Below are 15,613 nucleotides of genomic sequence, written 5' to 3'. Positions count from 1 at the left end.
GTTTTTTGAAAAAATAAACAAAATTGACACACCTCTAGCCAGGCTTCTCAAAAAGAAAAGGGAGAAGACCCAAATAGATAAAATCATGAATGAAAATGGAATTATTACAACCAATCCCTCAGAGATACAAACAATTATCAGGGAATACTATGAAAAATTATATGCCAACAAACTGGACAACCTGGAAGAAATGGACAAATTCCTAAACACCCACACGCTTCCAAAACTCAATCAGGAGGAAATAGAAAGCTTGAACAGACCCATAACCAGCAAAGAAATTGAATCAGTCATCAAAAATCTCCCAACAAATAAGAGTCCAGGACCAGATGGCTTCCCAGGGGAGTTCTACCAGACGTTTAAAGCAGAGATAATACCTATCCTTCTCAGGCTATTCCAAGAAATAGAAAGGGAAGGAAAACTGCCAGACTCATTCTATGAAGCCAGTATTACTTTGATTCCTAAACCAGACAGAGACCCAGTAAAAAAAGAGAACTACAGGCCAATATCCCTGATGAATATGGATGCAAAAATTCTCAATAAGATACTAGCAAATCGAATTCAACAGCATATAAAAATAAGTATTCACCATGATCAAGTGGGATTCATTCCTGGGATGCAGGGCTGGTTCAACATTCGCAAATCAATCAACGTGATACATCACATTAATAAAAAAAAAGAGAAGAACCATATGATCCTCTCAATCGATGCAGAAAAGACCATTGACAAAATTCAGCAAAATTTCTTAATAAAAACCCTAGAGAAAGTCGGGATAGAAGGAACATACTTAAAGATCATAAAAGCCATTTATGAAAAGCCCACAGCTAACATCATCCTCAATGGGGAAAAACTGACAGCTTTTTCCCTGAGATCAGGAACACGACAGGAATGTCCACTCTCACTGCTGTTGTTTAAAATAGTGTTGGAAGTTCTAGCATCAGCAATCAGACAACAAAAGGAAATCAAAGGCATCAAAATTGGCAAAGATGAAGTTAAGCTTTCACTTTTTGCAGATGACATGATATTATACATGGAAAATCCGATAGACTCCACCGAAAGTCTGCTAGAACTCATACATGAATTCAGCAAAGTTGCAGGATACAAAATCAATGTCCAGAAATCAGTTGCATTCTTATACACTAACAATGAAGCAACAGAAAGACAAATAAAGAAACTGATCCCATTCACAATGGCACCAAGAAGCATAAAATACCTAGGAACAAATCTAACCAAAGATGTAAAAGATCTGTACGCTGAAAACTATAGAAAGCTTATGAAGGTAGTTGAAGAAGATATAAAGAAATGGAAAAACATTCTGTGCTCATGGATTGGAAGAATATTGTCAGAATCTCAATACTACCCAAAGCTATCTACACATCCAATGCAATCCCAATCAAAATTGCACCAGCATTCTTCTTGAAACTAGAACAAGCAATCCTAAAATTCATATGGAACCACAAAAGGCCCCGAATAGCCAAAGTAATTTTGAAGAAGAAGACCAAAGCAGGAAGCATCACAATCCCATACCTCAGCCTCTACTACAAAGCTGTAATCATCAAGACAGCATGGTTTTGGCACAAACACAGACACATAGACCAATGGAATAGAATAGAAACCCCAGAACTAGACCCACAAACGTATGGCCAACTCATCTTTGACAAACCAGGAAAGAATATCCAATGGAAAAAAGACAGTCTCTTTAACAAATGGTGCTGGGAGAACTGGAGAGCAACATGCAGAAGATTGAAACTAGACCACTTTCTCACACCATTCACAAAAATAAACTCAAAATGGATAAAGGACCTGAATGTGAGACAGGAAATCATCAAAACCCTAGAGGAGAAAGCAGGAAAAGACCTCTCTGACCTCAGCCGTAGCAATTTCTTACGTGACACATCCCCAAAGGCAAGGGAATTAAAAGCAAAAATGAACTACTGGGACCTTATGAAGATAAAAAGCTTCTGCACAGCAAAGGAAACAACCAACAAAACTAAAAGGCAACCAACGGAATGGTAAAAGATATTTGCAAATGACATATCGGAAAAAGGGCTAGTATCCAAAATGTATAAAGAGCTCACCAAACTCCACACCTGAAAAACAAATAACCCAGTGAAGAAATGGGCAGAAAACACGAATAGACACTTCTCTAAAGAAGACATCCAGATGGCCAACAGGCACATGAAAAGATGCTCAATGTTGCTCCTCATCAGGGAAATACTAATCAAAACCACTCTCAGATATCACCTCACGCCAGGCAGAGTGACCAAAATGAACAAATCAGGAGACTATAGATGCTGGAAAGGATGTGGAGAAACGGGAACCCTCTTGCACTGTTGGTGGGAATGCAAATTGGTGCAGCCACTCTGGAAAACAGTGTGGAGGTTCCTCAAAAAATTAAAAATAGACCTACCCTATGACCCAGCAATAGCACTGCTAGGAATTCACCCTAGGGATACAGGAGTACTGATGCATAGGGGCACTTCTATCCCAATGTTTATAGTAGCACTCTCAACAATAGCCAAATTATGGAAAGAGCCTAAATGTCCATCAACTGATGAATGGATAAAGAAATTGTGGTTTATATACACAATGGAGTACAACGTGGCAATGAGAAAGAATGAAATATGGCCCTTTGTAGCAACATGGATGGAACTGGAGAGTGTGATGCTAAGTGAAATAAGCCATACAGAGAAAGACAGATACCATATGGTTTCACTCTTATGTGGATCCTGAGAAACTTAACAGAAACCCATGGGGGAGGGGAAGGAAAAAAAAAAAAAAGAGGTTAGAGTGGAAGAGAGCCAAAGCATAAGAGACTGTTAAAAACTGAGAACAAACTGAGGGTTGATGGGGGTGAGAGGGAGGGAAGGGTGGGTGATGGGTATTGAGGAGGGCACCTTTTGGGATGAGCACTGGGTGTTGTATGGAAACCAATTTGACAATAAACTTCATATACTGAAAAAAAAAGAGAATGAATCCTCAAGAGATGGATAACATATATGTATTACATACAATTATCTTCAAATTTTTACACACACATATATATGTACATATACACACATATACATATACACATACACATATATGCATATACACACACACACACACACACACATAGACACAATTATCTCAAGATGAAATATCAAAAAGAATCAAAATCAGAGATGACTCTCACTGGTATGTTTTGACTTGTTTATCTTTTCTTGTTTTTTAAATTCCATGAAAGTTTGAATATATACACCAAAATATATATATATGAAAATTAAACAGTGAAATGTTCATAATTATAAGTAATTAGAATCTCTATATATACACATACATGTATGTTGTGGTTTATCTGTCACTGTTTCTAAGTAGTTAATACAAATATGGGAGAAAGCAATTAAATTATATATTTACCTTTTGCATATATAGTAGCTGAGCTTACAACTTGCTTCTTCAGTTATTTAAGAAAAATTATGAGGTGATTGTTTGAAAGAGGCTCCTTACTTTGTTTTGTTGATAAATTGGCAGTGATCTAATACTTCTGCAGTTTAAAGGACTTTAATCCTGAAAAGAAAACAAAGTGTAAACTTTAGTAATCTATCTTCTAGTAAAGATCCTTGGCTGATTAGGGAAATTTTTAATTTTTCTCCATTACTCTGAAACACAATGCACATGGGATTTCCTCTGAGTGATATAAGTGAGAAAAAGTATCCTCAAAAAAGGATTTACTTGTCTCTGAACATCAGGATATTTTCAGATAGCTCTAAAATTCAGGAAGGGGATAAAGGAATGTCATAATTACCCATCAGAGTTACCATAAGGATTTTCTAGCACATGTAATGACTTGTTCTGTCTCTTCAATTTAAAACAGACTTTTCACTTTGTTCAATTCAATACTGTCTTCCAATCTAGAGTGTGACCCCGTCTATCATTCCTTTTTAAGTGATACTGGCAGACAAAAGATGTAAAGATGTCAGTTTACCCTATCTATGAATACATTCCTATTCAAGAGTGAGTTAATTCTAGTTTTTGCTCCATAAGTAGTACATTTATCCTTTTACTAGATTACACAATACACTGAAATGTGGACTGATTTCAAGATGTTCTAAAATACATGTAATGCACTTTCGATGGCTTGTCTTTTGTTGAGTCTTCTATTAGAAACTGTATCAATCAGGAAGGACTAGTTATGCTCTAATATATTTTTTTCAATCCCTGGTTTATAATTCAAGTGTCTATAGAAAGAAAGATTTGTTTGTTGACTATGCCAAACATCACCAATGAGTTGAGAACTTTGCTGATAATAGGCTATGAGGAATACAGGCTGACCAACATTCAATCTTCACATGTATTTCCATGACCACTGAAATAGAGGGTTGAGGATGCAGTTGAGCCAAAAATTTCAGCTCAGAAATGATACACATCACTTCTGTACACATTTTCCTGTCCAATTCAAATCACATAATCTTATTTAATCCAAGTGGAAATAAAGTGCCATCCTACGAGAGTCTAACACAGAGATGGATATTTGGTGAATAGAGTCAGTGAATGTCCATATTCCATTGGTTGTTTTCTAAAAACGTTTATCATAATATCTGCATATATTCTGTTGTTATATGTGTCATAAATATTTAAATTCAGCTTTAAATTTTACAAATGGTATTTCACAAATGGTATTTTCTCTGCATTTGAAAGTATTTCGTATTTTTATCCAATAGTTTCTGTATAGGGGAAAAAGCTTCCCCACTCCAAAGTTAAAATATATATTCCAATCATTTGTACAACAAATTCTATTTACAATAAAATTCTCCATACATGTTAATTTTATCTTGGTATATGGGGAAGGAATGAATCTAAATTTATTGTGAAAATGTCTACTCAAATGCTTCAATAGTTAAATAGTTATATTCCCCAAATTAAATTAAAATACCTCTTTTATTGTTTACTAAATCACCATATATATAAGCTGTATATCTGTTAAACCGGGGCTCAAACTTTATACTAAACTTATTTTTAAAAATAAATTTAAAATATTTAGCTAATTATAGTTGAACTGTGGAGAATAGAAAAAATGGTAAAAGAACTAATGAATAGTAAATTTAATGTAGAAGATATATCAAAACAGAAATGTTAGATGTGGAACAGAAACGTTAACACTATAAATGACATTGTAAACCTATGACTAACAACAAATGAGGCAGAGGAAATTGGATCAAATATAAGAATTCTAATGTCCTTATCCTAAATAGCTTGGAGCTGATCAGTCCTACTGAAACTAAATCATATAGCTAGGAAACTAACTCCATTTTCAACATATATTTATCTGAATTAAAAATTTCTTTCAATTTTACTTTCTTGTTTTTATAGATGGAATTCAGCACAGTATGTGTGTGTGTGTGTATGTATGTATGTGTTTGTTTGTTTGTTTATTTATTTATTTTTAATGTTTATTTTTGAGAGTGAGAGAGACAGAGCATGAGCAAGGCAGGGGCAGAGAGAGGAGACAAAGAATCCAAAGCAGGCTCCAGGCTCTGAGCTGTCAGCACAGAGCCCACCACGGGGCTCGAACTCAACGAAATTTGAGATCATGACCTGATATGAAGTCGGACTTTTAACCGACTGAGCCATCCAGGTGCTATGACATAGTAGTATTTTTAAGTTGTAAATAGCACTTCAAAGTAAAATTTCATTGTAACAGATATATTTGTTACAATCTGCAGAGAGAGATTCAATGAACTATAACAAGGATTATTATCGAACACTAAAATTACTACATAATTTTTATCTGTACCTTTTCTACTTTTTGAATGATGGATAAAGAATACATATGTTTTATCCACTTGGGTTAATTTTAATTTCTTTAAGTCTATATAACAATGACTAGAAAAAATATGCCAAATAGTTAATAGTGGCTAACACTGGGCAATGGATGTATTGATAATTGCCATTTTCTTTCTTTTTTTTAAAAAAATTTTTGAATGTTTATTTTTGAGACAGACATACACACACAGAATATGAGTGGGGAGAGGCAGAGGGAGAGGGAGACCCAGAATCTGAAGCAGGGTCCAGGCTCTGAGCTGTTAGCACAGAGCCTGACGCGGGGCTCCAACTCACAGACCATGAGATCATGACCTGAACCCAAGTTGGCCCTGAGACAACACATTATCTGTGTTTTTCATTTTCCAAAATCAATCTGTATGAAGATAATATTAAAAGAATGATTTTCAAATAATATTTTCATGTGACTTCCAGTTTCTGCATTGGTTGACCATGCTTTGTTATTCCTTTCCAGCACTAACCCCCTGCTTTATTGGAAAGTGGTTTTGATTATCCATTTCTGACCTTTTCCATAATAGCAAATTGGCCAAATAAAGTTGTATCTTTTTAACATCAGTCAAAACAGGTATCTAAACTAAGTTATTTTTACCCAAAAAGTTAGTCTGAAGGATGTTGAACTAAGAGAATAACCTAATTAAATATATTCCCTGTGAGTCAAGATATGAACACCTGGCTGTCAATTTCTTTTGAAAGAGTGCTATATATTACTTACTAATTACTGATTAGTAAGTAATAATAGCTAAGTAATATATAGTAATAGATAATAAGTTAGCTAAGTAAATAAGTAAGTAAATACACTTCCACCCCCATTTAGTCAAGAACTTTGTGTTGTCTTTAGAGAAGTGGTAAACTTTTCTATAGTATAAAAAAGAGGTATGCTGTGCTCTTTAAATCAAGAAAATAACTTGCAAAAATGATGAATTAAAAGGATGTCTGTTGATGATCCAACAATTCTACTTCTGGATATATCTCCACAATTAGTAAAGGCAGAGACTCAAACATGATGTTTGTATACTCATGCTCATAACAGCACTATTCGTAAGCCGAATGCTCATAGTAACTTAAGTATCCAACAGATGAATGGCAAACCAAATGTGATATATGTATTTTTCAGTCTTAAAAGGGAAGGCAGTTCTTACACATGCTACACCATTGAAAATATTAGATAAGTGATTTAAGGTAACCACAAAAGGAAATTGTGATTGTATGACTGATTTTACAAGGTTCCTAGAGTCGCAAATTCATAGAGGCAGAAGGTAGAATGGCAGTGCCAAGGGATAGGGGGAGAGTTAAAGGGAGTTAGCATTTGATTGGAGAAGACAAATTCTGGATAAGAATGATGGTGATAGTTACACAGCAATGTGAATATGCTCAATGCCACAAATCTGTACACTGAAAAATGGGCACGATGTAAATGTTATGCTATGTATACATTACCACACACACACAAAAAATAAATGTCTCTAAGTTGTCAACTCTCATGTCAGCAGGCAAAATGAATTCAAGATGTTATAGTCTTGGATATGAATAGAGATTGACATAAAAAGCAATTAAAATGAGAAGTAAAGTTTCTTTCTCAAATGTTCACAACTCATTTCAAATTATGAAGGGCCTCCGTTTATAGAGAGACTGGATTTCTCTCACTGTTGATATTGTGCTTTTGTTGTTGTTGTTGTTGTTGTTGTTGTTGTTGTTGTTTTAATTCAAGATGATGAACTGCGCTGACAACATGGAGCTCGGGTACGCACTCTCTTTCTCAAAATAAACAAACATTAAATAAAACATTATTTAAGATAAAAACAGCAAACCAAAGAACCATTAATATTTCTGTGTGTGTGTGTGCTCCATACATATATATACATATATACATACGTATATATATATATACATATATGTATATATGTATATATATATATATATATATACATATACGTATGTATATATGTATATATATGGACGCCTAGGTCACTCAATTGGGTGAGTGCCTGACTTCAGCCTTCCATTCAGGTCATGATCACACATTTCATAGGTTTGAGCCATGCATCTGGCTCTGTGCTGACAGCTCGGAGCCTGGAGCCTGCTTCAGATTCTGTGTCTTCCTTTCTCTCTGCCCCTCCCCAACTCATGCTCTTTCTAATATAAACATTAAAAATTTTAAAATATGTATATTTATAAATATATATAAATATAGTTTTACACAAAATATTTATCCATATATATAATTTATCCATATAAAATTTACTGATAGATGTATTAAAGAGCTGGATTCCACAAGAGGTTTGTTAATCTCTTAAAACATCTGCTGGACTTCATAATTTGATTGTACCGTATTATTCTGGTGTCTAACCAAAAACATTTACATAATGAGTCAGTCACCTGCTGTAAACAATAGAAAACGATCTAATTATACTAAGGTCATAGTAAAGTAGAAATTCTTATATATTGTTTGTAGACTTGAACTGGAATAACACTAATATTAATGTACACTTATACAGATTGTTTTAAGATCTTTAAATAGTCTAAATTTATTAATCTGACGATTTACTTTGGATATTCTATTGTGAGGAAATAAATTCAAATATGGAAAGTATAGAAAAGTACAATGAATGAAATTATTCGTGTTATTATAATAGTGAGAAAAAAATGGAAATGATCCAATGTTCAAATATATGGTAAGGTTAAGTCACTAACAGAGTGTTAATACAAATAAAAATACACTTAGGGATTGGAAATAAACTGGAAATATTTTGTGCAAATAGGCACATAATTGAGGAACAAAGAGCATAAAATATTGATTTAATATTCTTGGCAATTATTTCTGTTACTGTTAAATCTCTAATGATAATCCTAGGAATGCCAAAGAACATTCTCTGAACTACTCACTGGAGAATTTAGATTTAATTTTACTCTGAGAGATACAGTGTATCTCACCTGTTTTCCTTTAATAATACATATATTTTAGATTAAATTTTATAAATATTTTAATTAATTTTACCCTCATGATTATATGATTCTCAATGATTATATTTTCATATTTATTTACTGAAGTCGAAACCTATTTAATGAAAAAAATTTCACAGTTATGTATCATATCATCCAATTTTCCTTTCTGTTAACTATCAATATATTTGTAGTAGTGTTTCTCAATTGAGGTGAGGGCTATTCTGTCTCAGGAGACATGCGACAATGTCTTTGAAACATTTTGATTTTCACAAATGGGAATATGCTACTGGCACTGGTAGGTAAAGGCTGATAAATATCCCATAACGTAGAGGACAGCCACTCACTAGCTCCCAAAAATGAATAATCTGCTCTGAGCTTTCAATAGTGCAAAGGTTAAGAAGTACTGATTTACAGTACAGATATTTAGCACTTTTTAATGAAAGCAATTGGAACAGTTATGTTCCAATTAAATTAACAGTTAGATTATGAGAGATGGTAATTTATTAGAGGATGGTTGAAAGTTCATAGAATCAGTAAAGGACCAGAGATTTAGGTTTCAAACGACAGTCAGGAATACCACTTTTGGACTGTGTTGTAGAACTAGTCTGACACACAAACCAATGTCATAGGTTACACAATAACCGCCCACATCTGGACCCTGCAGTTAGGGTCACCTAATGATAATACTAGGTATTATTAGTGTCAGAATCACTCCTGCCCCTAGAAACTGAGCGAAGACATATTCTCTCTTGCCATATATGCCAGATGGAGTATGCCCCTTCCTGCTTTTCCCTAAAGCTTCTGCTAAAGTAGGATCTGGTACTTGTATTCTAGACATAAAAGGGGTGAGGAAAGCAAGTGTCTGAAATTTTTAGCTTCTAGTGTGATAGTTGGAAGAGTTTTTAGCTAAGTTGACAAAAAAAAGGAAGGAAAGGGAAGAGGCAACAGGCATGAGGCAAGAGGCAAGAGGCAAGAGGCAAGGGGGGGTGGGGAAGGGAGAGAGGAAGGGCCATGAATGTCTAACGCTCACTTTATTCAATAATGCCAATCAATCTAAAACAATTCTTTAAACTGAAATTTGCTCCTATTTAAATCACTTCAACAATAAAATCACAGTATATTTACACAGTGATGTTTATTTGACTGAAATTAAATATAAATTTGTAAAAATCTTATTTTTCAGATTAATATAGTTTACCTTAATATTAAAACTACATTTGAAAGTGGTTTTAAAATGTAATGGCTAACAAAATACCAATTCTGTATATTTCATACTAATATAAATATTAAATACATACATTCTAAACTAAGGATATTATCAAAAAGAATAATATGTCAAGCAAATCTATTCTAAATTATTAGAAAATTTCCAAAGACTGTGTAATAAATTACAAAAACAAATTTGGAGTTGGGTATATTAATGTATCCTTGTTTCATACTGCTGAAAATTGCAAAGACAAGGAGGTCTGGATATCTGTTAGTTCAGCTTTTCTGTGACTTCTGGTCCTGCTCATGCTATATACAAGATGTACCCTCCCAGCATATGATGGTTGGTTCTTAAACACACTTTAGCTTGTGCCAGGATGAGCGTGTCTTTTCCTACATTCCCTAAAAAGTCTTGATATTTATTGTTGTTTGAAAGTTGTATATATGGAAAATCTAAGGAAATGAACTAAAACAAAATATATAAAACAAAGTAGTTAACGTAAATAACATTTAAAAATAGTCTCATTATATCTATAGAAACCAACCATTTAAAAGACATAATGAGAAAAATCCTCATTTACAATAATACTTAAGTATCTGTAAAATCAAATAAGCCAAGTATTAAAATATAAAAACTGTCTCAATACTGATCCCCCCACTCCAAATATGGAAAATAATGGAAAGGATTCCAGGTGACTGAGTAGAAAGACAAACTCATATCAATTCTACTTATGTTAAACTATACATTTAAAACTACAACTTTTTAAAACTAATCAGGTTAATTTTTTTAAAAAATCATGTAAATAAATTAAAATCAATATTAGCTAATGTGTTTTTCAAAAAATTAATAACAAGGTGGTACAAGCCTACCTTTTCAAAATATTAACATATATTTAAGAGCTACACATACTAGTTGAAAAGATCAATGGAAAAGAGTAGAAAGTCAGAAAATATACCCAAGTAAATATGAGATTTATTATACATTAGAAGTAACATTTAAAATATGATGACAAAAGAAAGGTTATTAGTAAATAGTTTGAGCATAATTTCATATGTATCTAAAAACAAGGTAAGTTGGATTCACTCCTTTAAACTTACACAAAATTAATACCATGTGTCAAAAGTACAACTGTATAAAAACACTCTTTATGCGTTAAAATAACTCATGAGATATTTTGGTATCAGCATTATTTTTAGAATGGAAAAGGCTTTTATAAGATACAAAAGAGTAGAATTACATATATTAATAATTTTGACCAACTAAACCTTAAAGCAATTTTGTCTGGCAAAAATGGCATAATACCTAGTAAAATGGTTCCAACTCATATAACAAATAAAAAACTGATTTCTTTAACACATGCAAGTTCCTTTAAAATGATAAGCAAAAAATCCAACAATATAGTATTAATAGGGTATGAAACACAAACCCAAATATACATGCTTTTATCTTTTTTTAACTACATGTAGTTATTTTGAGAGAGAGAAGGTGTGTACGGGAGAGTGGCAGAGGGAGCAGGAGAGACAGAATCCCAAGCAGACTCCACTCCCAACATAGAGCCCAAAGTTGGGCTCTATCTCACAAACGTGGAGATCATGACCTGAGCTGAAATCAAGAGGCTGTTGCTTAACCGACTGAGCCATCCAGGTGCCCCTAAATGCTTTTGAAATACAAGATCTTTCTGTGTTGATATGGGAGGATTATAAGATATGGTGTGAATTGTAAAACAAATTGTAATATGCAAACCATGCCACCTTTTCAATAAGAAAATAAAAGTGTAATATATGTGTCTATCATTGTATTGGTACAGTGTATATCTGAAAGCTGAAAAACATGGGTGGCCATCAGGTAGAGAAACTGAGTGACTGGGGATCAGGGAGGGACACTTTTCATTTTATACGCTTATAATTTTTGAATTTTGTATCAGGTGAACATATTTCTCAAAGAATAAACGCACTGAAAATAAATAATCTCCTCTCTACGATCAGACTTTAATCATTATTTTCATGCTCATCTCTCTTTTCTCTCTCTTATCTCTACTCATTTTGCAATAAGTTAAATTATTGATTTTATACTGTCCTCTACTCCTCTTATATTCCCAAGGGAAAAAAAAAAACCTGATTATTTACTCTTACTTCTGCTCAGCTTTTGTGTTTCTTTAGCATTGTATTCTTTTTAAAACAAAGGACATAAAAACATTGGAAAATTTATCTTTCTCTTTGATTATACATATGCAATCAGAGTGAAAGGGGACTTCGGATCTTATGAGTATGAAGATAATGACATGAAATATTGAAATGAATGTCTTTATAGTTCAGGTTAAATGCTGTTGGCATTTTCAGTTAACATCCCATGCTAGCTTTTTTCAGTACCTAAAAAGGGAAGAGCGCCCGGCTGGTATGTTCTGCTTTCTAACAAAAGCCTAAAAGGAATCAAAATACTATTATCACCATCACCACCACCTTCAACACCAACAGTAGTAGCAACAATGACTATGATAACCCACATGAAAATCCTAGAAACGAAGTGCAAGCATTTAGCAATTTAGTGCTCAGCCATAGTTAGAGTCTTACGCAAAGGGTCTATCTGTCTGTTATCCTAGCACTAATAAAAATTTCATGTAGACCTGAAAGGTTAATACGTAACAAATTTAGGTTAGCTTACCATACTTAATTGCTCATTTTCACTTCTACAAAATATTGCGGTACGTAAAAACTGAAAATCCTATCAAGCACACACTGTTTGAAATATGCTATTGTAATTATAAATATAAATTACATTATTTAAAATATAAAATACATAAATGAAGCTGGGACTTAAAATTTCTGTGTAACACTTTATCATAAAGAATTCATGGTAAGTCCCAATATATAAGATTTGTAGAATAAATGCTCAGAAATTTATAGCAGAACCAATTTCCAAACAATATATAGCATTAAAAATTCATCCATTACACTGCAAACATAATGAAGTGACATACTTGTAAATTTACCACTTCTGAGACTATAAATGGAATAGCAGGCATTTCTATAGCCATTTGTGGTTCAGAAGTTATCATGTGTATCCAGAGAAATGTGACTAAGAGGGCTTCACCTTTATTTTGGTAGTTAACTCTCTCCCAGTGATTTCAGAACAGCTTGCCTTAGGTTATAGCAGTTTAATGGAATAGTTGGTCATTTTTACCTTCTACTTGAACTTACAAATGAGAGAATTTAAACATCCCACATGGGATTTTACTTCAGTTGCCCTCAGAATAAATTCACATTAATAATGATGATCATGATTACCATATTAAAATGAAAATACGCAAATCTACTGAAATAATTAACATTCAACACTTGTAAGAGGAGACGGTAGTTGAAAGAGCAGAGCCCCACAATCTGCAATAAGAAGGCAGTACAGGAACATACTGAATTACATTAATATTGTTAAAATCAAGCATTCAATTTCTACATTTCTACATTTAAACAATCACAACTTTTATCAAATGTGAGCCACCTCTGTCACTGAAATTTTTCAGCAGGAGAAAGTTCTGTTTGGAACTTCAACATTTGCACTAATCAGCACTTCTTCTGGCTATCCTTCCAATTCCATCCCAGGCTTTCTGTAAACTCCTATTCAAGATCACAGTATCGCCCTATTCCCTTTTACCTGTTCATGGTTGACTTTTGTCTCTCTCACCCAACTAAACCTTAAATTTGATATGATCAGAGTCATTTTGTCTGTTGTATTCCCTGATGTATTCTTAGTGTTGGAACATTGCCTAGTATATGGTGGGTGTTTGACAGGTATTTATTAAATCAATTGATAAATACATGAAGTAGAAACTGGTGATTAAAGCTTATGAGTCTTTCACCTCATACATTAGATATCAATATTTTATGTTATATTTTTAATGTGAAAAAACCCTCTAACTTTGAACTATATCATAGGTGCTAATTTTAGGTGAAATTTTAATATGATATATACAACTTGCTAACTGCAATGTCTGTATAGACAAAATATGGTGTGAAAAATCCTTCCGACCAAGTGAAGGATTCTAGTAAATGATACTGTCTGCTATTTTAAGTTAGCAATAAACTTATAGTTTATACAATTATAAACTATAATGTAGTTTAAAACACCACTATAATGGTGGTGTTTTGTGATGATTATTTGAATTATGATGATTGGTACATGTACTTTTTTTAGAAAAATGATGGTTTAAATATATTGCCCATTTTAAAATCTTCTTAGTCATGTTACTAAATTATAAGGATTTTTTCCAGCTATATATGCATTTTAAATTCCTTAAATATAAATATAATATGTAGTTTATATATTTATACATATATCCTTATATATGTATATATATATATACTTACATATACATATATATATATAATATGTAATTTCAGTATAGAAATTTTGCATATAGTTAGAATTAATCATGAGGATATGTTTTTGATACTATAGGATAAGCTTTATACTATACCTTACACTAATATATTATACTAATAGTGATAATATATAGTATATCTTATAATACATTATACTAATTATTATACATATTACAAATATCTTAAGCTAGAAGGCATTAGTTTTTATATTATTTTTCTAGTTGTGCATTAATAGTGTGTGTATATATATTTTTTATTTTTATATATTGAAAATATGTCCTTTTGATCTTGTCAAATCCTCTCATTAGTTCCAGTAACTTACTTGCAGATTATTTTAAACTCAATAGGAAAAAAAAAAAGCAAAATAGAAAGAAATAAGAAAAACAAATAGAACAAAAAGAAAACCAACAAGATAGTAGATATATACCAAGCCATATCAATAGTCACATTAGATGTAAATAGCAAACAACCCAATAAAATGGGAGATGTTTTTCCAATTGGATACAAAAGCTGCATCCAGATATATTCTGCTTACTAAAACTTAAATATAAATTGATTAAAATTGATTAAAAATAAAAAGATGGGAAAATATAACCTGCTAACATTATTGAAACAAGGACACTGAAGTGGCTATATTAACATCAGAATAACTCATTTCAAAACAAAGAATGTCATAAGGAATGATGATGGTCATTTCCCAATGATAAGGTGGTCAAGTAAGTAAGAAGACGTAAATGTCCTAAATATTTATGTACTGAATAACAGAGTATCAATATATATGTAGCAAATCTTATAGCCTATAAAATAATCAGAGTAAACACCACCATTCTATCAATAATTATTAAAACAAAGAGTAAGTCCAGTAAGAATACTGGAGCAGTGTGTGTCATTTTTGTATCATCCATTTTATTCTCTTCATTGTAGTCCTAGTTCCCTCTACTTTCTTGAACATTTGTAGACTATTCATAATTACTGTTTTGATTTCCTTTTCCAGATTGTACCGTCAATTAAATCTATGTTCATGCTTACTGACTTATTCCTCTCTAGGTCACAAGCCATATTTCACACCTTATTTTTGTGACTCGTAAGTTTTGATAAGATGGTAGACTATGAATTTTACATCGTTGATCCTGAATTTTGTTGTAACTCCTTTAAGTTGTACTGAATTTTGTTTGGAAATAAATCTATAAGATACTTTCCAAACTTGTTTATAAATTTTCTTTAGTGTAGATCAAGAAAGGCTTATAATTTAAGGACAATTTAGCTA

General features: G+C 32.5%; 1 long non-coding RNA gene across 1 annotated transcript in view; it reads right to left on the bottom strand.

The window, feature by feature from the left end:
• LOC122221311 overlaps positions 1-15,613 on the bottom strand; it is a 116,332-nt gene that overhangs the window by 59,686 nt on the left and 41,033 nt on the right. Inside the window, exon 2 of the long non-coding RNA XR_006203154.1 lies at positions 3,397-3,546. This is a non-coding gene — a long non-coding RNA (uncharacterized LOC122221311). The remainder of the gene's footprint in view (positions 1-3,396; positions 3,547-15,613) is intronic.

The sequence above is a fragment of the Panthera leo genome, chromosome B3 (genome assembly GCF_018350215.1).
Source record: "Panthera leo isolate Ple1 chromosome B3, P.leo_Ple1_pat1.1, whole genome shotgun sequence".
Lineage (NCBI taxonomy): Eukaryota > Metazoa > Chordata > Mammalia > Carnivora > Felidae > Panthera > Panthera leo.
Note: the sequence above shows the minus strand (reverse complement) of the source record. Positions and strands in the feature narration are given on the sequence as shown.